This window comes from Amblyomma americanum, chromosome 5 (assembly GCF_052857255.1).
Source record: "Amblyomma americanum isolate KBUSLIRL-KWMA chromosome 5, ASM5285725v1, whole genome shotgun sequence".
Lineage (NCBI taxonomy): Eukaryota > Metazoa > Arthropoda > Arachnida > Ixodida > Ixodidae > Amblyomma > Amblyomma americanum.
This window is the reverse complement of record NC_135501.1, coordinates 178253761-178281424: the sequence shown is the minus strand read 5'-3', so window position 1 is coordinate 178281424 and position 27664 is coordinate 178253761. Positions and strand designations below refer to the sequence as shown.

The 27664-nt window shown below is 45.5% G+C and overlaps 1 protein-coding gene across 2 annotated transcripts in view; it reads left to right on the top strand.

The window, feature by feature from the left end:
* The window catches only part of mAChR-A (muscarinic Acetylcholine Receptor, A-type), a 382284-nt gene that overhangs the window by 191665 nt on the left and 162955 nt on the right, over nucleotides 1-27664 (top strand). For both annotated transcript variants that reach the window (XR_013314984.1, XM_077665936.1), the window contains exon 3: nucleotides 6944-7048. The gene's annotated coding sequence lies outside the window, so the exon portion shown is untranslated. The remainder of the gene's footprint in view (nucleotides 1-6943; nucleotides 7049-27664) is intronic.

Below are 27664 nucleotides of genomic sequence, written 5' to 3'. Positions count from 1 at the left end.
TTTTCTACAAAGAAGCGAAGGACCGATGTCATATTCAGTACAGAACAGAACCAGAAAATGTGCTTGTAGAACCTTTGAGACTTGATTTACGGAGCTCGAAGCTTCTACCTGTTTTCCCCGCATTTTCAACGGCAGTTGTTCCTATTGTCCTGAAAAGGGCCATAAATCAAGCTCTAAGACAAAAGGATTGAGAAAACACCCACGTAGATTTCCTCCGTTGGCGTTTTGTAGTTTTCTGCGTCTGAGTACAAATAAAAGAGAACGTTGTTGTTCTCTTTTAAGATTTCTAAAGCCTATTATCGTTTAAAAATGTTTAAGGCCATTGTATCGACTTAATGCACCATCTGTTTTACCGGGAATACGGAGTTAAAGTGTTATGCAATACCACAGCGAAAATACACAACAATGATTCCCACAGCAGGGGGAGGGGGAGGGGGGGATTCTTTTGAGTGCTCTAAAATGTTATTGTACGCAGCCCTTTTTAATCTTCTTATCTACTGTCTTGTTTTCTTTTCATTTTATTTAGATATGATATTTTTCTGTCAACTAGAATAAAACTTCACCGCTAAGAATAGAATGATAAAATGCAATGCAACATTCAGCAATGCAGGGGCAGTGTACGAAGGAACACAACGGGCAAGCAGCTTTAATTATCCGGTCTCTGTATATTTGATAGCACTGCCGCCTTAGCCGTCCCACTATAGGCCCTTGTGCTCTCAGCATTAAACGACACGCGTCGCAAATATCGCATCTCATTGGCCAAAGTACTGCTTCAATGACCTCGCTAAAAGACTCAACAGCGCGAAAATGGCCCCATTGATTTTCCACCAGCCGTACATCACCAGCGTCAGGCTTTCATTACCCTAAAAGTGCCGAACTCACCCACCCGACATCCATCGCGTATCGTGCGTTAACACGGAGGCCCATACATAATAAACACTCCGGTTTCACGTTCTGGAAGAGCGCGCCTGTGACGTCCCTTCGAAATGTAGCGAGGTCATGAGTGCTCGTGCTGTTGATTTTTATTACAGCGTGTCCGACGGGACTTCTTGCAGTGCCCTCGATACGTATCGGTACGAGTCGATGTGTTTTTTTTTTTCGCCCGTAAAACTTGGGTCCGATGTGAACGAACTTCGTATAGTGTCGAAACACCTCCTTTCGAAGCGTAACACATACATTTTCGGCTATGAGCCACTTAGGCGTGATATACGAACCTTTAATCGAACCGCGGTTCCAAGTGCGAGCGAGGACGTTGACCTCAAGAGACGAGGAGGCTTAAATCGCGAACGATTGCGAGTCGTTCTTACGCACCGTCGCCCACGACCTACGGTCTTACCGTTTCCCTTTTACGCGTCCACAAGGGTCCCGTCCAGGGTTTACGGTCGCAGTGGGTATTGCGCGACAGTGTAAAAACGCCTACTGAATATTAACCCTCCCTCCAAGAGCGACTTACGGCAGTTTTTCAGCCTTACGATGGCGCGTGTATGCGAAGTCGAATCGGGGCGGAACCTACGAAAAATGTTGTAGAAACTGTGGCTTACTCTTAGATTTTTACTGTCGCACTTTACCCCAGCGCCACGTTTCGCCTTCGTAGCCCCTGTTACGATAGAAGAAAAGTGCGAAGCTTTTCGCGGTAAAGATGAATTGTTGAGTATGTATGCGTCTAGGTGTGGTCGGGGTAGGGAGAAATATTTCGATCGAGGTCGTAGGCAGAGTGCGCGGTCATCGTTCCAAGACCTAGTTCGGTTTGGCCGTTCACCCTGATTGCGTGGCACTGCGCTCACTGAAAAAAAATAACAGCACTGTCTAAGACTTGGCGCTAGCGTGTTATTCCAGATCAAGCCTTCATGGTTTGATGTCAGAAGGAAGAGAAGTTTGAGTATTGGCCAAGGTTGCACAACCTCAACGCATCCCGACGGTGACCGTTGATGTCCAAGTTCACGTCTTGCCAGTTGAGTAAGCATATACTTTTCGCACTTAACTTGGGCCTTGACTTGACCTCAGGCTTCGACCAGACGTAAGACTTTGAATTCGTGGCTGTAACCTGGCGGGAAGAATTCGCACTACATTCCGTGCCGAATATGAGACGCTAGCAGTGTGTGAAGAGCTCCGGAGACAGACCGTGGGACACCAGGCTCAAGGCGAGCGTCGAGTCACAGGTGACGTCAATGCAGCCGCATTGCGCCGCAGATGCTGCTTGTTCAGTCGATGCGTCAGCGTAAATTTAAGTGGCATACTTTGTTCAGACATCTTTAAAGACCTCCTAATTATATTTTAGAGCTTGGCCTGAGTAGCCATCTTCTATGTAGTAATTTTCAGGTCTCGGAAAAAGATGTTCAACCTTGTCTGCACGGATCTGTTCGCTGTTTCGCGACATTTAGAGCTTTTATCTATCCACCCATCGCAAAATAACTGTGTTCTAAACCGAGAACTTTATTGTTTAGAGCCCGGAAATCCTCGCAAAATTTTCCAGCGACCACTGGTTGAGGAGGCAATAATGATGATGGCTTTGTTGAGGATGTCTAAAAGCTAAGCTAAGCTCGATAATATTAAAGCAGCGCTAAGCAACAAGGACGAAGAAAGAAGGGAACACACACACAGGCGCTTCAAGCACTTTGTGGTTGGATACTTCCATCCGTGGGCCACACCAAGGGAATGTGCAAAATCCTAAAAAGCGAATGGTGGCGTCAGGCGAGGTTCTTCAAGGACATGCTACGGACAAGATGTGGTGGCGGAAACCATCGCCTTAACCAACGAGCCTTAAAAAAATCAGTGCCTGTGTGTGTGTTCCCTTCTTTCTTCGTCCTCGTTGCTTAGCGCTGCTTTAATATTATGGAGCATATCCAACTCGCCCAATCTGCCGTTCTGCTAAGCTAAGCTTTAATTGAAGCTCAGGATGTTCAACCATGGAAAACTGATATTAATTACCATCTGCCGTCGCATTTAGAGCGCAGTGGTTGTCAGTATATAGCACGATGCGTACTCAGTCACGAGCATAATAATTTACGATAACGTCAGTTGTAAATTGGGGGCTTTAATATTCTGAAGTGACACGCTCCACGAATGTTTTGGTAATGAAGGCCTCCTGTTACAAAGCTCCGCAAAATCTGGCTTTTTAAGTGCACCCTGCGCTCGCGCTGACTGTTTCTGACGTCGCTGAAAACCAAAGGGTGTGCACTTGGTGTATCAAATTCTCGCTGCAGTTTTGGACATTTAGCGACATCGACCACGTGCTGGCAGCTGTGCAAAGTTATAGCGTTTGGCCACATTTTCTGGGCTTCTGTCACTGATCCGGAGTTCCCGGGTTCGAACCCGACCGCGGCTGCCGCGTTTAGATGGAGGCAAACCGCTAAGGCGCCCGTGTGCTGCGCGATGTCAGTGCACGTTAAAGATCCCCAGGTGGTCGAAATTATTCCGGAGCCCTCCACTACGGCACCTCTCTCTTCCTTTATTCTTTCACTTCCTCCTTTATCCCTTCCCTTGCAGCACGGTTTAGGTGTCCAGCGATATGTGAGGAAGATACTGCGCCATTTCCTATCGCCCAAAACCAATTATTATTATTATTATTATTATTATTATTATTATCATTATTATTATTATTATTATTATTATTATTATTATTATTATTATTATTATTATTATTATTATTATTATTATTATTATTATTATTAGTCACAGAACCCAAACGGCGATCAGCATTGGCTCCTTATAGTGCTTCCTTGTTTCTCGCTAATTAAACTTTATAAGGCTTCCTTGGTCTGTTCCCGAAGCGCACTACCCGTTTTTCACCACACTTGAGCACGTACCCCCTTGCCAAAATTAGCCGAGCAGCTGGTTTTTGCTTCTGAAGCATATAACGGAGCCGTTACGGCATCCCTAAAAGCCGAAGGGTGTCAAAACGTGAGGACAAGGGTTCCCCTTACCTTACACCCATTCAGAGCTTAAGGGCTGCTATTGGTGCTTCGCTACGCGGCTAAGAAATGAAGCACTGCTGTCCGGTTACTTTTCGTAAAGACTGTACGTGCGCCTGATGCTTATATCCCTGTTTATCTCCCGCCAATGTTCACTGCGTGAAAACACCACTGTGGCATTTTAAGGTCTCTCTAATATCCTGCCTTTTATTTATACTATTCCAGCTCGATTCTCATCTCTCGCTCTTGGACTGCCACTTCGTCATTAAAGGAGCCGTTTAACTCTTGTCCTCGATAGTGCGGTTTGACTGTCTTTCATAATTAAATCTGATCATAACACTGCTATAAAGAGTTGAGTCAGAATACTGAAGCGAAATGCTTCGCTGCGCTAGGTAAATCAGTCGTTGCGTAGGCCGGATAATAACCTTAGACGACCTTCAGCCAAACCACGTTAGCCGTGTATGACCATATGCGGTACCGTTATGGTGTCGAACCCTTGACTCCTGACCTTGACAACGACCTTTATTTGACATTTGACCTTTAACTTTGGATGACCATTGGGTTGACCTTTGAGCTTTAGAACATCCGATGGGGTGATCTGAAGCCACGTGATGACATCCGATGGGGGTGTCGTAAGACCATGGGATACCACGTCACAGCTCACAGCCTCGTGGTCGTATCGGTATATACTATAGAACGGCTGTCGCAAGCGTGTAGCGGAGCTGCCATGAACGAGCCTCCGACGCTTAGCAAGCGTGCTCGATTTTCGCTTAATTCCAGGATTAGCCAAGTTAAGTCACTGCCAATTTTTATACTGATTCCTTTTCTCCGATTCAGTTCTATTCTTAACGTCCTCTGGGACAGCAGGCGGATCCTGGTTAAACCTATGGTTTCAGCGATTTACGAAGAAATAAAGGAATAAGAATAAAATAGCATCTTGATAGAAAAATTATATTAGCTTGGCCTTGGCAGCTGCAGCTGATCGTATGCTGCCGCGCACAGGATGAGAAGCTTACGCTGACGACTGCCGGCGTGAAGCTGAGAATGAAACGTCTAAAAGTGTTTTTGCGATCTTTAGTCGCAGAAAAATATCGAGCTCAGTGCTACAATTCAGTTCTCTTTTTTCAATTTTATTCTTATATTACAGCTCTGCCTGCTTATTGGCAGATCCTGTTGAAATCAGGCGCATGGCCACGCTTGAGTCAACGCCAAGATTTGCAACGAACATGATATGAAAAATTGAACCGGAATAGAATATTTATATTATCCCGACTAAAAGAGGTGTTATTATGCATATGAAGAAATGTTTCTGCAACGTTCGCATTTTTTGTGTACTGTTTCCTGATCTGCTCCTTTACAATTTTGCTGTTCGAAGGAAGATACAGGCTGTTACGTTACAATCGGAAAGACATCCATCGACACCACTTGCCAATAATGCTATAAACAGCGACACCTTCAGATCGAAAAAAAAGTGGGGAAATTGATACAAAATGTGGCGGAAGTTGCGGTTCAATATCACAAGCAGCCATCGCCAACGTCTGTCAGAGTGTCTGTACTGAAAGCGTAACCAAGTAACATAACAGTGTTCCTCAACTAATTTTGTCCTCTCTTTTCTTCTCGCCCCTCTTAAAACATCAGTTTGCACCCTTTTCGATGTACTTCGTTAACAAAAACAGCAAAAAAGTGATGGTGGTCTCCACATCTTGGTGTCAAAGCATCACTTTACTCCCTTTAGCTCTGGGTATCCCTTTCAAAGCGTCCCTTAACTACTTTTTGGGTGCCCGTTCAGAGCAAAAGGAACCAGAATCTATCGGTCATCCCGTGGCAGTGGTCCGCTTGCCTTGAATCTGTTTGTTACACACTAAACCAATTCTCACCCTTAAGAGTATCAATCACGTGTCCCCAGACGAACACCCATTTCCAATTGTTGGGTGCTAAAAAGGGTGCAGGGATCAGCACCCTTAAGGAAGGGTGCACTTTATTCTACTTTATAGAATGTAATGTTTGCACCCTCGTTAAAGGGTACTATTTTTCCGTACCACCTCTACGAATGCATGTTGGAAGGGTGCTCCACACTGATTCACTCATGAAGCAAAAGCCTTAATTGGATTGATACGCGCCCTCTAAACTTTCACAGACAGATAGATAAAGAGGAGGAGGGAAAGGCTAAACTGCATGCTTTGCACCCTTCCTGAAGGGTGCTGTTCTTTTCACCCTTTCTAGTACCCAAAAGGGTTTTCATCTGGAGACAGCTGTTTTACACCCTTATGGGTGAGGAATTGTTTAGCGTATAGAAGCTCGCACTTAGGCTCCACCGCGCTCAGCGTGTCAACGGTAGCGCATGTGTAAATTCAGTCAACGCGCACACGCCCACACACGCAGTTTCCGGGACGCGGAGTCAGGCAAAAATGGACGTCGTAAATCGACTCCCTGTAGCAAAACTGAGAGCCAGTTCTCCGTATTCTTGCGTATACGACGCAGCATTTTGCGCGCCACAGCGCGACTGGAAATTCGTTCCGCGAACAAAGCAAGCATCGCGGAAGCGCCGCAGCCTATAGCTGTGCGACCGACAGTCAATGCGCGCCTGCAGAGCAGCGCCGTGCGACACGGAAAAACGTTGCATGCAGCGTCTCTGCTGCAAGGCAGCGGCCCTGGACCTCGCGTCGATGGCATGCGCCAAGCGCGGTTGTGTTATTCGAAACACCGTGGAAAGGGGGGCGCACAGGTTGGGTAACCGAGTAGTAAAAATACTAGGCGAATGAAGATAAAACAAAAATGAAATCATAAGCAACAAGTGTGAAAGCAGGTAAAAAAGAAGTTCTGCGTTTTTTTTTTTATCTCTACCCTTGAAAGAGGATGCGATGGAAGCGATAACAAGCGCGGTGCGGATGTGTTGCCGGTTTGAAGCTGTTCAGAGTGTTGCTGTCTGAGCCTCGCGAGACTGCGTGTGTGTCTCGCGTCTGAATCAAGCCCCAAGCTTTTAGGAAAATTATTAATGGGAACTTTTTGTTGTTTTTTTTACTCGCTTTCAGCTGCCAAATCGACACGGATTGAGCACCTTCAGGCAATCGCACGGGAGTGCAAGTGAATTGACGGTCTTCCAGTCCAGTCAGTCGGAGCGGCGGTCTCCATTGCCGGTAAGTCAGGCCGACAAGAGCTACACTACGTTACCTTTCGGCTAAGAATGCACACGTGAACTTTCACGTACTTCATAATTACCATGGAGTTTCCATCTGTATAAATCGTGGACATGCCGTTAGTTCGTGCACCCCCCCCCCCCCCCCAATCACAGCTCTTGTTCCTCATCAACTTCGCGACTCAAATTTCCACGCTAATTCAACGTGTGCGTGTCCTCCTGGCTGCAACACTCGGCCCCTTAGTGAAGCCCAGATTCTGAGTCCTCGGAGTAAACTTTCATCTGAGAGGACAGCTGTGCAGTCACGTTTGAAGTTCTTAAAGGACTCATGACTCAGTGCAAGGTTGTGAACTATCAGTGTGTGCCCTGTGTACCCTGTAAGTAATGGCCAACGGACACGTGGAAAAATGATCTCTGTTCCCTCTCTCCCCTTTCTGTCTCTCCCTCTGTTCCTCTTCCCATGTGTAGGGTAGCATACCGGGCGACGCCTAGTTAACCTCTCTGCCTTTCCTTTGGTATTTCTCTCTCTCTCCCTGCTTGGGATACTTCATCTGTAGAAACGCTCGTTAACCACTGGAGTAACAATATGTGGCGTCTTGCACGTGGATGGCGATCCAGTGCATACCTCAGTTCTATTCGATCACAGCGGATCACAGTTCTTGTATGGTATGCTATTGGTGTCTCCCACGCAGAGGTGGACAACCTCTTTAGGTCCACCTCAACCTCAAAATGACCTCAACCTCACGTCGTGATGTGAGGTTGAGGTGAAGTCGGCGACGGCTCGAAATTTTGTGAGTGAGGTCAGCAAATCAGACCTCAACCTCACGCGTGAGTTTCAGGTCGAGTGAGGTCGTCGTTCACTGGAGTCAAAATTTTGAGGTCGACACTTTTTTTGGATGCCGCGTCTTACTCTGACGATTGCCGCTTCCGAACGGCAGTTGGAGCACACTACCGCAATGTTCGTGCAATGACGCTTGGTGTTGGGTTTTCCCTGTCTAGGCAACCGGATGCCGCAGTCCGCTCGCTTTCGGTCCCGCGCCGTAATGTTCGTTCAGCCCAAGCCTACAGGAGGATGCAGCCCTCTGGTCTTCCTGGAAGGAATGCCGCTGTCACAGCACGCATCTCTCCCTCTCCCTTGCCCCGCTGGCGTAGCACCCGTAGCTGCCTGCCAGTCGGCTCAAACTCCCAAGAGCGCGCAAACCATATAACTAACTTTTTTTGAGGTTGAGGTGAGGATGAGATTTTTGAGGTCAAATTCCCACCTCTGCACCCACGTGACAGGTGATAGTTGATAGTTGAAGTCATGGTGCTGTGATATCTTTACGCTCGCTGTCTGCATGGTGTTACAGCAAGAAACCTTCCGGATGTAGTTAGCACCCTTTTAAACAGGCAGGTTAGTGCACTAAACTGTAATGAAGAACTTCTGTTATCTTCAAAACGGTAAATGATAGAAATGAATCGATAAGTGCCTGGAGTCTTAAAACTCTCGTCTTGGTGGTTTTCTACGAGGGGTAGTCCGTGAATTAGTCTTGCTGTATACTAGAGCATGTATTAAAAATTGATGCTCAATTTTAAGACGACTACATGAGCGCCGTAATAAGTCCGAAAAACCTCTCGCATGCGCCTAACGGGACTTTCGGCTTTCAATTTCCAAGACAAACGTTGGAATATTAACTACCCGATATCCTCTTGAAACCTCCCACGTTGTCGCAAAGCAAAAAATCATACGGCATCTTTTGAAGAACTCCATTGAGTGAACAGGGAAATATAACGAACGCTGCGTCAGAGTGACGCTCGTCTAATGAAAGTATGCTTCGATTAGACGGAGCAGAGTGAATCTCTATCTGCGAGTTCGTTAGAGGCCCTGAAATTATCACATTATTTCAAATCAGGCCGAAGGCTCTTCTTTTTTATGGCTGCCTGAGATCAGTAAAAATGGAGTAAAAGAAGGTGTCGTACTTACTCTCTGCCCAGCCGTTGCTTTATTACCTTCCCTGCGATTCCAATGCTCGCATTCCCCAAACAAGTCACACTCCAAGGCGTCTCACCTTGGCTCAGGCAAGCAAATGTACGGTCGTTGTTGTTTTTGGCTTTTTTTTGTATAAAATTCACATGCTCCCGACAGGATACTGGCCGCCGTCAGGTACAATCCCAAACAAGAGATGGAATCCCTAGTCAGTTAAGCCAGTCGATCTCAGGATAGACGGTGGAGGACTGTGTGGAATTTGTAGTAATACTGTAAAGGAATGGAAAGTGTATAAACCGGAAATAAAAGTCGGAAATGTGGCAAAACCTTTGAAAGACCTTTCAAGTTAAATCAGCAGTCTCTAAATTGAAACCATACAACAAAGAACACACTTGCACGCTGATATGACGGCATTCCCCCTGATGCTCGCACTGAATAGTTAGAGTAGGAGGTCTTTGAAGCCCCTGTAATCGTTTGCGAGCGGTACAGCCCTTAATACCACATCTGCCATGTTCTAATAACTGGAATTCTCTTACATGCTCGGAAACTCTGGACAAGAGCAATTTTGAGCGGAAAACCGCTTATAAACGCTATTTTTTCATATAATGCAAGATTTCGCCGAAACAATCAATATATCCGCAGATCACCGGTAGACAGTTTTGTATTATTTTTCTATTCCCGTTTTTGCTGTCGTCAAAAGCGTTCCGCATTGGTTTTCTATGGCAGTCTTAACTGTTCGATGCGATCGATGGAAACACTTCAAAAGGATAACTTTGTTACATATCAGAATAATGGACTATTACCTTCAATATCTTCATAACAGTGTCTTACAATTTTTCAATTTCTTAATTTTTTGCGCCGAGAAAGCTGAACTTGCTTGTAGCCCTTGGAAGGTCCCCTTTCATATTACAAGAAAAGGCAATTAGGTGGCCGTTAACGATATGTCCACGAGTGAGTGCGGTTCGTCTGATGCTGCGAAATCGTACCCCGAAAACAGCGACCTCTGTCCTGAACTCAGCATCATGTGTTTCGCGTCGAATAAGCACAAAAATAAGACGTTGCAACGGCCTCAAACTCCGTGGCCACAGTGGATGAAAATAGTTCCATGCGGCTGAACCGTCCCGCACCTCAATTTAGATAAGAGATAGATTGGCTTGAAAAAAATCAAATGAACATGCACGAAGCCTCCGCTGTCTCGCCGTGCCATGTACTCCGTGTTGGGTGTCGTGCTCACAACTTGTACCTTGGCGATGTTTGGAGACTTTTCTTAATGCGTAAGCATTATATCGTTATGTGGCGTCAGCAAAAAGGTTCCGCAAATTTTGTCCGCATGATTATGTCTTTCTGCGGTGTTAAATGTGCATACGTTTGATTGTGTTAGGTAGTGCGTGAGTAGATCTTGAAATGGAAAAGTTTGGTTGATGCATTGTAATTAGTTAATTGATTTGAATAATGAAAATAAATGTTGTCTTTGAAGCAGGTTTCGTGCGATTGAGTAGATGAAAAACGGTGGAAATGCGTGAGCAGGCTTACTCAGTATAAAAAATAAAATATAAACAAAATCAAAAAATAAAAAAATTATAAAAGGTGAAAATAAAAAACAAATATAAATACGTAACACAAATTGAATAACTAAAATTTTGAAAATTAAGTTTGAAAAAGGGAGGGCAGAAAGAGAAGAAAGAGAAAGGCTTTAGCATTTCTGCTCTTAATCAGACTTAAATGCAATCCCGTAACAAACGAAAGAGAACGCAGAAGACAACACGAACGAGCGCTGACGTCTCTCGTTTTCGTCTGTTTCGCGCTGTACCAACCACAACGAACTGCTGTCAACTCGCTCAGCTATCCAACTTTCATCTGCGTAAAACTATGCAGTCTGTGAGGTGGTATATTGGCGTTGCTTAATGTGAACAACTCTAATTGTACTTTTTTTCCGAAAGTGTTTTCAATAATGGACCCTTCGTCAGCGCGTTGCGACAAATATTTAGTACTTAATCATGTACTGAGAAGTGCAGCCGAGTTACTGTAAAGCCTCTCAGCGAAACTCGAAACAACGTGAAGCAACTACGCAGTCAATATGCATGGATATTCGTCTTTCAACTTCATATATTTTATCTTTCTTCTCAAAAGCACGCACTTTATTCTTTAAGTTTTAGTTTGAACCGCAGCATGGTGGTCCGGTAAACTGTTGCGCTCAATAAACTGAAACATGAATGGAATCAAGTGATAGTCACTTCAAAACGTTTCCTCAGACACAGACGGAGTAGTTAAAAAAAGGCCTTCCCGTGCGCAATATGGCGAGTTTTCTGCCAGCGAAGTTTGAATATATGAAAAAACTTGAAGTAAAATGACAAAGTCAACCTTCTGCTGTTCAAAGTCAGCAAAGTCACAAATCAGGGACTAATTCGCTGCACTAAAGGTAATGAGTAAAGGGTGACTTGCCACACCTTTTTTACAGCCTTGAAAACACTGCCTTCAATTCGGCGACATGAGGAGTTCAGAAGGAAGTCACCAAAGTCATAAATCCGAGGCTATTTCATTTCACTGAAAGAAGAGAGTAAGAGGCGATTTGCCACACCCTTTTTTGCACCCTTGAGAGCGCTGCACACAATTATGCGAGGTGAGGAGCTAGAAAGGAGTCGCCAAAGTCACAAATCGGGGACTATTTCGTTGCACTCAAAAGAAAAGGAGTAAGGCGCGACTTTCCACATCCTTTTTACACCTTTAAGAGCGTTGCATGCAATTTGGCGAGATGAGGAGTAAGAAAGGAGTCACCAAAGTCACAAATCGGGGACTATTTCGTTGCACTCAAAGGAAAAACAGTAAGGCGCGACATGTCACACTCTTTTTACACGCTTGAGAGCACTGCACACAATTCGGTGAGACGAGGAGTTCAGAAACAGTGCCGCTGGGCAAGCGTCGTCCGCCGCTACGGCCGCTGATGCTGCTGTTCTCTACCCTCGCATAAATAACTGCGCGCTCGGCGGCTCCGAACCAAAGCGGCTTGGGCGCCGGCAGTGGGCACGTCCACCCACGCGTATATTTCATATTTCGCTCCGACTTCGCACGTTCCAAGACTCCTCTTTCTCTCTCGTCGCTCATTTATCTCGGGTGCTTTGTTTGCTCGGTCCCCCTCTCCTTACATGTAATTGTTCGGGCGGCGCGGTTTACACCCAAACGGTTTGGCGGCGTTACGCAGTGAATTCGGCTGATGAACACCACAAATGCGTGAGGGTGATGCGCGACTACGTAGCGCCTCCAAGAGGAATATATAAAATGCTGACTAGTGGCTAGACAATAAACACTTGTGATCAGAAAATATAAACCTTATATATATATATATATATATATATATATATATATATATATATATATATATATATATATATATATATATATATATATATATATATATATATATATATAAACTTTCTACTTCCACAGATGGATGTACGTGTTCTGTGCACGCTAGAATATACAGGGGTGCATCTGGTAACGTTTCGTTGCTTTTTCCTTATTAATGCAAGACTGTTACTTGGCTCATTGTGCGAACAACCCGCCGTCATCACAAACACGCGGCAGAAACGCGGCCCGCAGATGGCGTCCTCACCCCTCCTGGAGCAATAGGTCGCTGGAGTCCCTACCTCCATGTACCTCAACGCGCCATTCAGTGTCGACTGACCCACTGGGCCAGTTCCAATTGCTCTTGCATTTACAGGACGTAAGAATTGCTTAGGTGCCCCCATATTTTTTGGGCCTTTCTCGTTGATACTGTTCCCCGCGGGTGCTCTGCCACTTATGTTGTCCGCCAAGACCTACGTCACTGATGACGCAGTCCGCGGAGGGCCAATTGAGATGAAAACGAAACGTAGAAAATACGGGCGTATGTTGCGTTCTGTCGATGAAGTTTGGAGGTGGAGAGCAAGACGAAAGCAGACAAGACGAATAAAAATTGCAGACTAAGTTTAAGTTTTAGGCTTGAAAATAACGTGCCTAGTGGTGCTGCAGATGGCTGAATTCGACAAAGTAGAAAAAGCGACAGAATTTCAACGAACATTCTTGAGAGAATAACGGAACGTACATTTCCGAAGCTCTCATATAAGCGCCTTTGAACGTTAATAAAAAAAAGAAATATTTTTCTGTGCTTTGGTACGTTTCATCAAACATACACACGTATATGCGCTCGCAGTCTTGTACAGTGCGCGACGGAATACTTCCCGCTACAGCCTGGATTATCTAAGACTGCAGACTGACAGGGACAGCGTTAACTACAAAGCGGCTTTTTGTTCTCCAAGTACGGCTATTATCGCGTCCCTGACGTCTGAGTGTTTTGACAGGCTATATGACAGACAACCCTTGAATCAATAACTTACTTAACATTGTAAATTAGCACACTACATCGAGTGCAAGCCCTGTGTCTCCGTTTCGTGTGTGGCTTACTGATTGTAGCTCCTTTCTGACGTCAAATCCAAACAAAATCAAAGCGTCTCCGTGTCCATTGAGAGAGAGAGAATCAACTATATTGAGACGAGGTAATTACGAAGTCTTCTTAGACGCCGTCAATGCAAGTGGTTCCCTCTTCACGGGAACCCATATGCTTTCCTAGCTTGCGCTTCAAAGAGAGGAACACTAAATATCGTACTATCTATCTAAGTATTCAAGCATCTATCAGAGTCATTTATCTTACACCAGGATGTTTTAATGGCCACCGCGACACTCCGGAACCACATGAAACCACAGTGCGTACAAAGCCTTGTCTCCCACAACGATTATTTTTATCTTATCTTGCTCCAGGATGTTATAATGGCCAACGCGACACCCCGGAACCACAGGAAACCTCAACCCGTACAAAGCATGCTTCCCGCAACGATTATTTTTATTTAATCCTCCCTATGTACAGGTTTGATACAGCAAATAGGCTTATAAGCTTCTAGAATAGTAAGTACTATGGCTAACCTCTTCTACCAACGCTTCCATTCTCCTGAACCTGAAACACGGTTCCGCTTTCCACCTTGTATACCACAGCGCGAAGCAACTATGCGACGTCATCTGAGACACGGCATGCTCTCAAAAACCGTTGCCCATTCCTCAATGCTATGTCCGGCTTCCCCGTACAACCTGCGGCTGTAATGAGACGATGGGGCATTAGCTTTCTGTTGGTTCTGAGCTTAATGCTGCAAGACAAATGCTGTGCTGGGCTCTAGATCGCCTCGATCCTCACGCTCTGTCGGGGACCAAAAACTATCGTGCAGTGGCCACATCGATCGAACGCCTTGAAGGCTTGTCTGGCCCTGGCATTCTTCGCGTCGTGCTTGTTCTATAGGTTGCCGGTTCCCAGCCCGTGCTTCCCTAAATGACCCCCTTGGTCCCTACTTCGTCTCTCTTTATCTTTTACATACCCCTTCCTTTCTACTCAATGCCGAGTCGACAACCAGAACCTTCTTCCAGCTAACCTCGCCCAACTTCCTCTTTGTGTCTTGCTACTGATTTTTTTTATTTATTGATAAGTTGGTTCCTTGATTTTCGCGAAGTCGCTACTAATTGAAACCGGATACGCTGGCGTGCAGATATCTATCATTGCTACGCCTGGTCACAGCGGGTTCTTAATAACATCCGAGCGACTAATTAATTGCTGCTTCTAATTGTTATTCATTGCTAACCTTCTAGATTCTTTAAAAAAGCGAAGAGTTTCTCGGAACGTTGGGTCTTGTAATTTTAGGCGTCATGCCTAGTTACTCATGCTTAATCTCTCTGTACGTCTCCGGCGCACTACCCAGGTACTGCCGTTAATGAGTTTTCAAACAAGATTCATGTACGTAAATGAAAGAGTAATTACGAACGGCGTCGCATACCGACGTAGGCAGGATTGGTGGCACGTGTTCGGTAGGCTAATGGCCGGTATTCACGATAATTCAGCAGGTGGGCGAGCGTGCCACTTATTGAGCAAACGACGTGTATAATCTCCTGCTGGTTGCGCATGGCAACATTGAGTAAGACACAAAACACAGTCCTGGAAGTCGCTTAATGAGACCGAGGTGTATTTAAACTGGCGGTTCTATTACAATGAGTATACTATATACAATGGCCGCTAATAGCTATTAACTTCAGCAGCGCTAATGGCCCGTTAGCGAGCGCTGTACGTCTACGTTAGAGAGTTGTCATTTCGCACGTGGTTAAGAATGCTTGGAAGCTTTGTTCCACGGTTACGTCACAATGGTGTAGTGGCCACGTTAATTAGTGAGATAGTTTTCTTTTTCGCGCCTCACAGGGAGAGTAAAAAATGAAGGGCAGTCCGGTGCCTGATTACAATGGCGCAATTTGGATCCGAGTTCAGCACATTCCATAACATCAAGAAAGCGCTCTTTTTTATTTTTTTTTCGCGAAGAAATTTCGTGTCGACTCGTGCTATGTTCATGTTAGAGACGCAGAGGCGACCTAGGCCCTTCGAATGTAGCTAGGGGAGACACTTTCGTATCATTGTCTCCTGGTGGCGAAGCGCCTGCTGACGTCACTGGATGAGCGGCTAACCCACGGTTGCAATGGCAGCGAGGGAAGTGTGAATTCCCATTCAACATCGCGACGCTCCAGGCTACCACACAGTTCTGTGGGAGTCGGAAACTTTTTAGGAGTGTTTCACGTTCTAAACACCATAATGAGTAGGGAGGGTTTTGTGTAGAACATATTCTAACCGATATGCCATACTTTGACAGCCAAAAAAAAAATCGCGATAAAGGGAAACCAAGAATATTGTCGACCAGTACCGCAAGTTCCGGTATACAGCCCACTCACTGTACATGTTTAAAAGCGTATTATTTGGAGGTCTGCGGACTTTTTACAGATGCGTAAACCTAGGGAAACTAAGAATATTATTTACAAGTACCGCAAGCTCTGGTATAGAGCCCACGCACTGCACATGTTTAGAAGTATATTATTTGGAGGTCTGCGAACTTTTCACAGGTGCGCATTACACAGCATTTTCTTTTTCAATATCACCCGCATAACATGAAATCCCAAACGCGATTCTATGCACCGTGTGCAGAGAATCTACTAAAAGCTTTCTGTTCTTTAACTAAAATTGGCCTCTGTAGACTACACATCGGCTACCGACTCTAAACCGCTAATTGCGATATCTCCTCCGGTTGACTGCACCGCACTAAAAGACGGGGGATAAGAGAACGAACGAAGGGGACAACAGACAGGAAATATGACCACGGAGCGAGCAATTACACAATCATGAGTATCGAGAATAAATGGTCTCTGAGACCTCTTGAGTTAATCAAGGAGGCCACATTAGAAGTATTTCAGTTTGTGAGAAGAAAATGGGGAGAGGTAATTGCAGCGTTACATATGTATACCTTCCCTAAAGTCCCTCCTTTTCCATCTGGATTGTGTGGCTTTGTTCTCACTCGGCGAATAACCAAAGTTCCTTGGCGAAGCAAGCGCCTCTTTTCCCGCTTCCCTTGTACTGAAGCTTCAAATAAAGTTGATTTCCTTGCTGTCGTTATGCACCTCCTAGATAGATGTGATGCCCAGATGAGGTTAATAGTGGCAAGCAACGGCTTCTGTTCTTGGCATTCTATCTTTTCGCGTTCCAAATGACTGTTCGCTGCACCCCGTTTGAGCCGCCCAACGGTCACTTTGTGGAATCAGCGTAAACTCTGTTTCATCAACGTGCACGAATTAGCCTTTCTTGTTATGCATGCGCATCTCATCCGTGTGCCCACTCAGATTCTTTCTCTTTGTTTTGTAATGCAACAATCTAGTTTCTTATTTCATCATCTTGAACACGAGCTCGTCGGGGTGATTTGAAGAGCGCCGACTTTTAGACAGCTCCTTTGGCGCACTGCCATCAGTAATTAAACTCCGCTGCCAGCGACCACAGCCTGCGTTTCATGACGCAACGGCTAAGCAAAGTCTGCTCCAGACAAGAAGCAATCAAAAACGCGCCAACTAAATCTACATAACAGGGAGTAGTGGCCGCCCTTTCGGCGTCCCATTCGGTCTATGAACTCTGAACACTGATCGCACACCGTGTTTAACACGGTCTGCCAGCCCCCGCTCCCGCCACACCGCCTTCTTCCCGCTGTCGTGCCGGTACCGAGGCTGTCGTGCCACCGACGACGCCCTGTGTCGTTGCCGCGCACGCTCGTCCAACGACACCGACCGCGATGACGACAGCGGCTGGTGGGCGTGGTCGCCCCCATGTCAGTTCTCGGTCGAGCCTCGAAAAAGCGGTCTAGCGATCTCTGGCGCGACGGTGATGACACGCGCCCGTGACACGGGTACCCCCAGCTTTGTGCCGGTACCGACTTTCGTGTCGTGTCAAATGGCTTTCCATCATCACCCCTCCCCCCCCCCCCCCTTCCCACCGTTCCACCGCCGCCCTCTGCTCTCTACCCATCCTTGTAACTCCTTCTTTAGTCGTCCTTATTCCGCTGACGTTCGTTATCTGATTTCTGCAGCTGCCGCTTTGTTCCAACACTCCTTATATATGATCTTGTCTCTCCATTTCCCCACTTTCCCGCCCTTCCACCGCCGCCCTCTGCTCTCTACCCATCCTTGTACCTCCTTCTTTAATCGTCTTTATTCCGCTGACGTTAATTATCTCATTATTTCGGCTTCCGCTTTGTACCAACACTCCCTATATATGATCTTGTTTCCCCATTTCCCCATTTTCCCCGCCGTTCTACCGCTGCCATCTGATCTCTGTCCATCCTTATACCTCCTTCTTTAATCGTCTTTATTCCGCTGACGTTCATTATCTCATTTCTGCGGCCGCCGCTTTGTTCCAACCCTCCCTATATATGATCTTGTTTCCCCATTTCCCCATTTTCCCCACCGTTCTACCGCCGCCATCTGCTCTCTGCCCATCATTGACCTCCTTCTTTAATCGTCTTTATTACGCTGGCGCTCAAAATCTTATTTCTGCGGCGGCCGTTTTGTTCCAACACTCCCTAGATATGATCTTGTTTCCCCATCTCCCCATTTTCCCCGCCGTTTCACCGGGCCCCTCTGCTCTCTCCCCACCCTTGTACCTCATTCGTTAATCGTCCTTAATCCGCTCACGTTCATAATCTCATTTCTGCGGCGGCCGTTTTGGTCTAACACTCCCTAGATAGGATGTTGTTTCCACATTTCCCCATTTTCCCCAGTATAGGGTGAAATACATTCCATTACCTCTTTTTCACTGTCCCCCGCACATGCACGGACGCAAGGAAGCTGGTAGAGCCTATCACGTGCTTTAGGCTATAAGGCAGCCCCAGCATATGTAATATGCCAAGTCCAAGAATTAAACTCCAGGGTAACCCTTGTAAATCAGGCTACCGCTGTGCCATGACACATGAAACATGTTTTTTGTTTTATGGAGGTTTAATGTCCTAAAGCGACTCAGGCTATGAGTGACGCCGTAGTAAATTGCTCCGGAAATTTTGATCACATGGGGTTCTTTAACGTGCACTGACATCGCATAGTGCACGAACAGTGCAGTGGACATGAAACGTGTATCCGCTGTCTTGAGTGTTTTATCACGGGTACATCATGCATAGATGTTGGCGAGCGACCGCTGGTACGGGCCACAGCCGCAGGCGTGTTGATATATTCCGATCACTCTAGAACTAAACTTCACTGTCAGCACACTTTCCACACATAGACCGTGACACTGGTGAAGCGGCCTCGACGCCGACGGCTACTAAACTGTATTGAAGAAGTATTTTCTCTAAATCGTGAGGCGTTTAAGAAGCTCACGAAAGCAAAGCAACATAAAACAGCGATGACGTTCGTTCTCGCCTTGTAGTCTCGCCGCCAGAGGTCACCCACGTGCCGCGGATATTTCACTCTTCTTATTTGGCTTCTTCTTATTGGAGGAGCTCTCGAAATGTCAACGCGCTATAGCTTCCGCCCTTCCACGCTTCCGGCGAAACATATGTGCCTCATTTTGAGCTTAAAGGCTTTAGGCTACAGCGTGGAGCGCGTCTTAGAGTTGTTTCCTTCGTTTAAAATCTTTTATGTTTCGTTTTCGAACGTTATTCTACTTTTTTGTATTCTTTTTTGAACTGGCTGCGGAAGCGTTTATCCGGGCCCAGGCCTATTCATTTTCGCTCTTCGATCAGCCTGGAGGCTTCGGATGCGAACTGTAAATTCCCGCTCTTTTTCCGAAAAAAGAGAAGAAGGGGAGATTTTGAGTTCTTATCCTTTAGTACTTCCCTTCTTCCCCCTTGATTCCCTTCTTTTCTTTCCTTCTTTCTTTCTCTCTCTTTCACTTTGTTTCTATCTCTCTTTCTTTTTCCTTTCTTTTTTCGCTCTTTCTTTCCCTTTTCCTTTACTTCATCTTTCTTTTTCTTTTTCTTTCTTTACGTTCTTCTTTCTTTCCTTCCTGTTTCTTTCCCTCTCTCTTTCTTTCTTTCCTGCTTTTTTCCTTTCTTTCTTTCTTCCTTTCTTTCTTCCTTTATTTCTCTCTTTTCTTTCTTTTCTTCTCCTTCCCTATTGGTCCGCTTCTTTCTTTCTTTCTCTCTTTATTTCTTTCTTTCCATTATCCTTATAAATCTTCTGTCAATCTTCCAAGCCTTTCTACCTTTTTGCTTCTTTATTTTTATTTTTTTCTTTCTTATTGGGTCTACTTTCCTTCCTTCTTTTTCTCTTCAGGTGTGACTTTTGCTTCAGGAAACTAATATTTTTTTGTTATATAAGGGACAGAACTTCGTGACCGTGAGTGGTTTCACTCTGGTCGAATGCTGAAAACAACCGAATAACTGAGCGGTCTTTGTTGTTTCCGGATAAATTAGCCGGCGCCCTGCTGATTCGTTTTAATTCTCCTTGCTTTGGTTAAAGCGCCGAGGCACTTCATCGACGGCTTGTCCGTTTGGGACATTCTTGGCCCGTATTCGCTTGCATAGCTTACTAATGTTCACTCGGATCTCCATAAGCGTACATATTTTCCGTGAAAAGTTTTCCAGCATCTTTACGTTCCCCAAACGCTGAGCACTGCTCGGAAATCGACGATCGAGATCTCATGTGATATTCATCACTTCAAACAAACTGCTATTGCCGTCCCACACCAGCAAAGAAATAATTGCACTACTTGTGCGAAGCCTTAGGTTTTGTTAGTGTCATTAAATTAGGAGCAGGTGACAAACGTAAGGGTGTGTTTTTTAACACCATAGCAATGTTAAAGGCGAAAAAAATGAACAATTTCTTTATTAAAATGTAAGCTCTCTTCTAAAGCATTTATTGCGTTGTTCTGCCTGGATTAAGTACCAGAATTATATTACTGGAAATGACGTTTAACTTACATAGTCGACAAGTCATGCTGCCAAAAGTTATACATCGTTCGCGTCAAAGTGAAGTACTGTTAAGAAGGGAACCAGTGCATCGCATGAAAAATGTCGAAGGGGCACTCCCAATGAAAAAGAAAAGTAAATCAAGCAATACCAAATACCTCAATAGAGTCCTGTTCTTTTTCTCCAACCCTCAGTACCAAAAATGCGACCAATTTCATTTCGACTACACTTTCCTCAAACTACGGCCGTCGACGTACGCGTATTGAACACCCTGAACATCGAGATCGGCACCACAACACCGCAGTCTTCAAACTCCCCTTCAGCACCCCCCCCCCCCCCTCCCTAAGCCCCCCACACCTTCCGGGCGCCGGCAAACGCGCAGAAGTTCTTCGCAGGTCTGGCCAAGTCCGTAACTCTTTTTCAAAATTTCCGAGCCAACAACCACACTTGCATCAAATCCATCTGTACAGCTTGTAGAGAAACTACGACACTCCAAACCTGCAAAGCCTATAAGTAATCTCTATCCCCTTTGGTGCTTTAAAACACTGTTGCCGCTAACCCATTCCTGCATAGACCAATAGGACGCCCGCATGCGCGTAAACTTTTTAAATAAGTCTCTAGGTGTCATCCATTAAGACCCTTTAAGCCCCTTGTTCGCATTCTAAAGTGCCGCCGGAAGCGGAACATACCTCAATACTTGCTGATGACCGTTCCTTTTTCCAAGCTATTGATTACCCTATTGTCGAGAAGAGCTTTTAAAATGATGCACTCATCAACATGTCATACATTCCATGCAACCATTAGTTCGACGGTAATTAGAAGCATCGAACATCGTGGAGGACCACTTCCATGGGCTGTCGACCGGTATATTTGTGCACGTAGTGCCGATCGGGAAGCGGCGACGCATTTGCGGCTGGAATATGGAAACGCCACACTCGTGGGTGAAGCTTGGCGGCGTCTGTCCAAAGCAAACGGTCGCAGTCTGGCCGGATCGATGTCGCTCAAGCCTTGCTATGGTGGCGAGCAATTAACGCCGGGGGATATCGTTGCCGGTGCTCCCTGTGCGGTGGTCTCGTTAGACAAGCTGCGTGCTGTGCGTATGAGGCCCGTCGATATACTCAGCTCATCAACTAATGCTCGGACCTGGGCTGCTAATCTGCAATTTCAGAGCGCCGACCGACAGTCCATTTCACGAGCTAGTGTGGCACACTGTATATACCGGTGAGGGGTGTTTTCAGAGTTTGCTCCACGTAAAGAGAGAACAAGAGAGCGATGAGAAAAAAAACACCCGCATTGTTAGCGCCGAATCAGGTATAAACTTTGAACCTCAGTTATTGGCGCAGTGGGTGCAATCAGGAGAGAAGGAGAGTTAAAAAAACTCCCAAACTTTTTACCCTCACTGGAGGCGAATACTTGCCTCGAGTGAGGGTGTTTTCAGAGGGTACAGGTGGTTTCAAAGAATTACAGGGTGTTTTCAGAGAGCCACAAGAGTTAAGCACTCTTGTACCGAACAAAAGTGCCTGTAATAGAACCACAGAGAAAACTCTGGTTACTGGGTCTTTTCACAGAGTTACGGAGTGTTTTCAGAGTGCTACAGGGTGTTTTCAGAGAGTTGCACGGTGTTTTCAGACAGGCACAAGAGTGAAGCACTCTTGTACCGCACAGAAGTGCCTGTAGTAGAACCACAGAGAAAAAACTGGTTACAGGGTGTTTTCAGAAAGTTACGGGGTGTTTACAGAAAGTTACACTGTGTTTTCAGACAGGCACAAGAGTGAAGCACTCTTGTACCGCACAGAAGTGCCTGTAGTAGAACCACAGGAGAAAAAAAATTGGTTACACGATGTTTTCAGAAAGTTACGGGGTGTTTACAGAGAGTTACATGGTGTTTACAGAGACTCAAAAGAGTGAAGCACACTTGTACCGCACAGAAGTGCCTGTAGTAGAACCACAGAGAAAAAACTGGTTACAGGGTGTTTTCAGAAAGTTACGGGGTGTTTACAGAAAGTTACACTGTGTTTTCAGACAGGCACAAGAGTGAAGCACTCTTGTACCGCACAGAAGTGCCTGTAGTAGAACCACAGGAGAAAAAAAATTGGTTACACGATGTTTTCAGAAAGTTACGGGGTGTTTACAGAGAGTTACATGGTGTTTACAGAGACTCAAAAGAGTGAAGCACACTTGTACCGCACAGAAGTGCCTGTAGTAGAACCACAGAGAAAAAACTGGTTACAGGGTGTTTTCAAAAAGTTAAGGGGTGTTTACAGAAAGTTACACTGTGTTTTCAGACAGGCACAAGAGTGAAGCACTCTTGTACCGCACAGAAGTGCCTGTAGTAGAACCACAGGAGAAAAAAAATTGGTTACACGATGTTTTCAGAAAGTTACGGGGTGTTTACAGAGAGTTACATGGTGTTTACAGAGACTCAAAAGAGTGAAGCACTCTTGTACCGCACAGAAGTGCCTGTAGTAGAACCACAGAGAAAAAACTGGTTACAGGGTGTTTTCAGAAAGTTACGGGGTGTTTACAGAAAGTTACACTGTGTTTTCAGACAGGCACAAGAGTGAAGCACTCTTGTACCGCACAGAAGTGCCTGTAGTAGAACCACAGGAGAAAAAAAATTGGTTACACGATGTTTTCAGAAAGTTACGGGGTGTTTACAGAGAGTTACATGGTGTTTACAGAGACTCAAAAGAGTGAAGCACACTTGTACCGCACAGAAGTGCCTGTAGTAGAACCACAGAGAAAAAACTGGTTACAGGGTGTTTTCAGAAAGTTACGGGGTGTTTACAGAAAGTTACACTGTGTTTTCAGAGACTCAAAAGAGTGAAGCACTCTTGTACCGCACATAAGTGCCTGTAGTAGGGCCACAGGCAACACAATGGTTTATATCGTACAGCCTTGGTGAAAAGTCTTAGGGTGAGCGGTTTGCATCATGTCAACAGACTATGACGCTGGCAGCCATTTGACCAAGGGCATTCAAACTTTAACGGTGCCCATTCTCTTGCCCACCCAACTTCCCTGCAATTGCTTGGCATCTGAGGTCACACGTTTAGCGTCGCAGATATTCCCACGCTGTTTTCCGAAATGAAAAAAATACTAATAACGAGACACTCCATCCTTTCAGGATATCCCAAGAAGTGGACAATCTGTGCTTGGCTTGGCTAGTCGCTGCCTAAAAACGTAGGTTCGATAGCAGCAATACGGCTTTTCTCCAGGAAAAACTCAAAGCAATGCTTTGTTAATTTCCAAACTGGCCTATTAGGAAACACAAAGCATTGATGTTTTTAAAGAAGTGAGAGACACTATCCGAGAACAATTTATTCTGTATAAAGTTGTGGACTCGCGATACATCTTCGGTTACACGACAGGACCGACGTTTTCGACCTAACGTTAGTTAAGCCTAACACAAAGTGAGCACTTCCCGGCAATCCCACGGTGGATGAAGTGCTCTTTATGAAACCCGCATAGAAGATGGCGTCTATTTCGCCACTATAGGCAATTTTAGATAAACTGTACAATTAACACCGGCCTATAGGTCGACGTTGATCACATGATCTCAAGCGGCACGTTCTCAACGTTTCCGGTTCCGCATGGCCGGGCACCCCAGGCTACGAAGGGGTTACATCCTGACTGGCCAGCAGGTGAAAGTGGGGTTATCGTTGATGCGCGCAATGTTGACGCTGTTTTCAACAAGTAGGCTAGCGCGTGCAACTAAAAACGATTGCTGACTGTAGAAGAACAAGTAGGGGATAAATTAAATAAGAAACAACTGCGACATACCATCCGTCAGTGCTGCATTAAGCAAACATCAGTACTGTACCAAAATTTCTTCTGTCAAGCCACTCCTTTTTAAAGTACCACATCTTGCGAATGTTTCCAGGGGAATCCACCTACGCCCACGCTGGGCACACAGGCACGCAGTGACGAGCAGCAAGCGCTGCTATTGGCTCCTTTCGAAACTAAAGATGTTCATAGCAAATCCCGCTATTTCTGTCGATCGATCTCTTGCGAGCCAATTAAGAAAGCTGCTTAGCCGAGGAGCGTTCGGCCCCGCTTTGGGTATAAACAGGAAGGTCGAGCTTGGCCAAGGTATATAAAGAGAATGGAAAAGAACCCTTGGTTCTTTAACGTAACGCAGTGGATTCCAGGAAAGGCAAGAGTAGCAGGAGGCGGTACAGAGACAGGTGGTAGCATGAGATTAGAAAGCATGCCTGGGTACAGCGGTCGCAGCTGGCACGGGGCAAGATTAATTGGAAGTCAGAGGCAGAGACGTTTGTCCTTCTGTCGACGTATTTGGGGTGGCGATGTTGTTGATGACGTGGGCCGAGGAACCCTTCCAGCCGCTGGAACATTGCCTATGGACACCCTCTCTCCTCGCATGTTTGTTGACTTAGCTACGTCAATGTCGTCTTTTTTGCTTAAAAATTATATAACTTTTCCGGTTCTTCTTAGATGACGAGGAGAAAAATTTGTTCAAAATGAAAGGTCCAGTAATCGCCTCATTCTGAGCGACCACCTGAAATAACCTGTGAGGGAACGAATCACCGTGGCAGAAACGGGGAAAACAAGGTCGGGCATATTCCAAGCAAGGTATACCAAGCGTTTTATTTCCGTTAATCTGTACTGATTTTTCTTCAAAACACCGTGAGAGATGAGAAAATGTGGTTTTTACAGGTGGATTGTGCAGCATTATGTACCTGAGCTCAATAAAACAATAAGCCAATTTAAATAGTCAGTTTTTGGGTTTTTTACATTAGGCAGAGAGATATTGAGAAATTGGAGGCCGTCAATATCGAAGGTGAGCCCTGTTTTTAATTTTCTTATCCGGCAATCTTCTTCGGAATATCGATTGTAAAAAATAATACTAATTTGAAAACTCGTTGAGTTGGCTTCCCGCATTCCTAATTACAAAATGGTGTCGTTGCGCGCACAGACGTCGCAGAGACGTCGCAGAAATTACATTAACTGCTTCTACGTCATAAAATACAGAACTTGCATCTGTATTTGCTGCATTATAAACGCCAGATATGACATATTATAAACGTGCGTTACAGGAAGCTAATTCAACCGGTTTCAAAATGAGTATTTATGACTTTCGATATTTCGAAGCGCATTGACGCTTATGAAAAATTAAAAACTGGGCTCGCCATCAAATTTGAGGGGCCGCACATTCGCAATATAATATTTCCCCCTTGAGATAAAAAAAAACAAAAAGTTAATTACATAAATTTAGTTTATTAATAATTTATTCAGAATGCAGGCATAATGTCCGCATTGCTGTAGAATCCACTTGTACAAGCCAAATTGTATCTCTCTCGGCTTTTGAAAGAAAAATCTGTACAGATTAAACACGTAAAAGCCGATCGTTACTTCTGTGGGTGTCGTCCCGAGTCCTCTTAACTGCACCGCGCATTGAGCCAACGCCATCACCAATTCCTTTGAAGGCATTCTGAGGCCTGTATACCATATGGCTCAATCATTCACTTTCTAGGAGCAATGCCACATATGGTTCCGAACGCGAGAAGCTCTCAGATTCACAAGTTAATAGACAACGTTTAGGTACCCTATTTGATTCATACCTGGATCCAGCAGTGGTGCATTGTTCTTCCGTATATTTACTTCGTGTCCAAGAAATTACCCTTTTTAGAGAAGAGTATGCGAGAAGCTATGTTAACAAGTGACTGGCGTTGACAGTTAATATTTCGTTTTGGAGTAGCGCTGTTGAAAATCAGTCTGGAGAATCTTGGTGCATATTTTGCGCACACACAGACACACGCATAAAACTAAGCTAATGCGGCATCTTCTCTGTAAGGCATGTTAGACGGGGCAGACGATAGCTAACTGATCGAGGATTTCTCGCACTCTGCCGGAGAACCGCTTTGGGATGTCTTTCATAACCCTGCTCAATTTGCCTATGAATGCATTTGGAGCGTCTTTAAGAACCTTCAAAATGATTTCGGCATATGCCTGCTTATAAAGGCCTGTGTGTACAGAGGCCTGGTATCATAAATGTTTGACAGCGTAAAACCAAGGAGAACATGAAAGCAGTAGGGAAGCCTCGATACTAAAGAGAAATGGTTCTATGTTATAGGAAACAATCGAACGGTGTCGAAGTATCGAAGGGACATACACCTTTAGGTGTTCGGGAGCGCTCACCTATTCGACTCACTTATGTTCTCAACTTCTACCAAACTGTCCATTCAAAGACTCTGAAGACAGGCAGTCATATGCTCTGAAACCCAGCCCTCTATGTCACGCCTTCTTCCAAGCCGGCAGCTGGAACCTGTAAACCTTCGGAAACCAATATGTTTGAGTGCTAAACCAATATGTCTGAGTTTTAAGCTTTGCATTGGTTACGTAGGCTAACAGGCACTTAAATTTTCAGCTTACGTAACCTGTAAACATCTCTTACTCTCGAGTAACCTGTAAACCTCCGCTTTTTCGATATCACCTCTAGCATTCCATGTAGGGGGAGGGGGGGGGGGGGTTGACGTTTGTTGCTGCTTCAATACGCATGCACGTAAGAAGGCAAGTATAGTGTAGCTTATCAAGCTACTATCTGCACACCAGCTGAGAACTCTGCTTGATACAACACTTGAAACAGCCAAGTCCCACGTTGCATTTCCCATCCCATATTCTCTATAAACAGGTTTACGCGAGCAACAGGTAGACTTTAGGGAATCCCACATGTGGTTCATCTTCTGACCTCCCGAAACTATAGCTTTTACTGCTAACCCGCTTTGCGCACATCGACTGAGCTCATGTCGCCTGCGAAGTGGTATCCGCTCCAACGGCCTGCTAATTCGGTTCCACACAGTGGTCGAGCCCGGTTGCCTGCCGCGCTTCCTTTCTACATCCCACCACAAAAGCACCGGTTGCCTGGATCTTCGCCACGAACAATGCGCTGTAGAAAAGTTGTAGAAGAGGCGCTGTGGTAGGTGAGGGTTTTATTATATTTATTTTTTTTAAGATGGGATATACGACGACTGCGGGAAGAGTTGAGGGAGTGGAGAGAGGGTGGGGCGTTAGTCCCTCACCAAATTGGTCTGGGGCCCGGGGAGTAGCAGCTAAGCGGATTATCAGATTTCAGTTTGTTTAGGGACCGGAGCTTTAGCAGGGTACGCTCGTGCAAAGCGGCTTACCGAGCCGTCCTTGTGAAGGCACGAAGCGGAAAGAGGGGTCTGAAAAAGGGACCCGCCTAGTTTCGGCTTTTGTTGACCGCGATTCGGCTTGGCTTGGCTTGGATTCGTGTCTGGGCTTTTTTTTTTGTTCCATTTGAGCTGGTCACAGCTTCGGACATTAATGGCGGGCCTGGACTGGCGTTGGACACAGTAAAACGAAGGATCAGTGGATGTTGGTTGTAAATGCAGCGCAG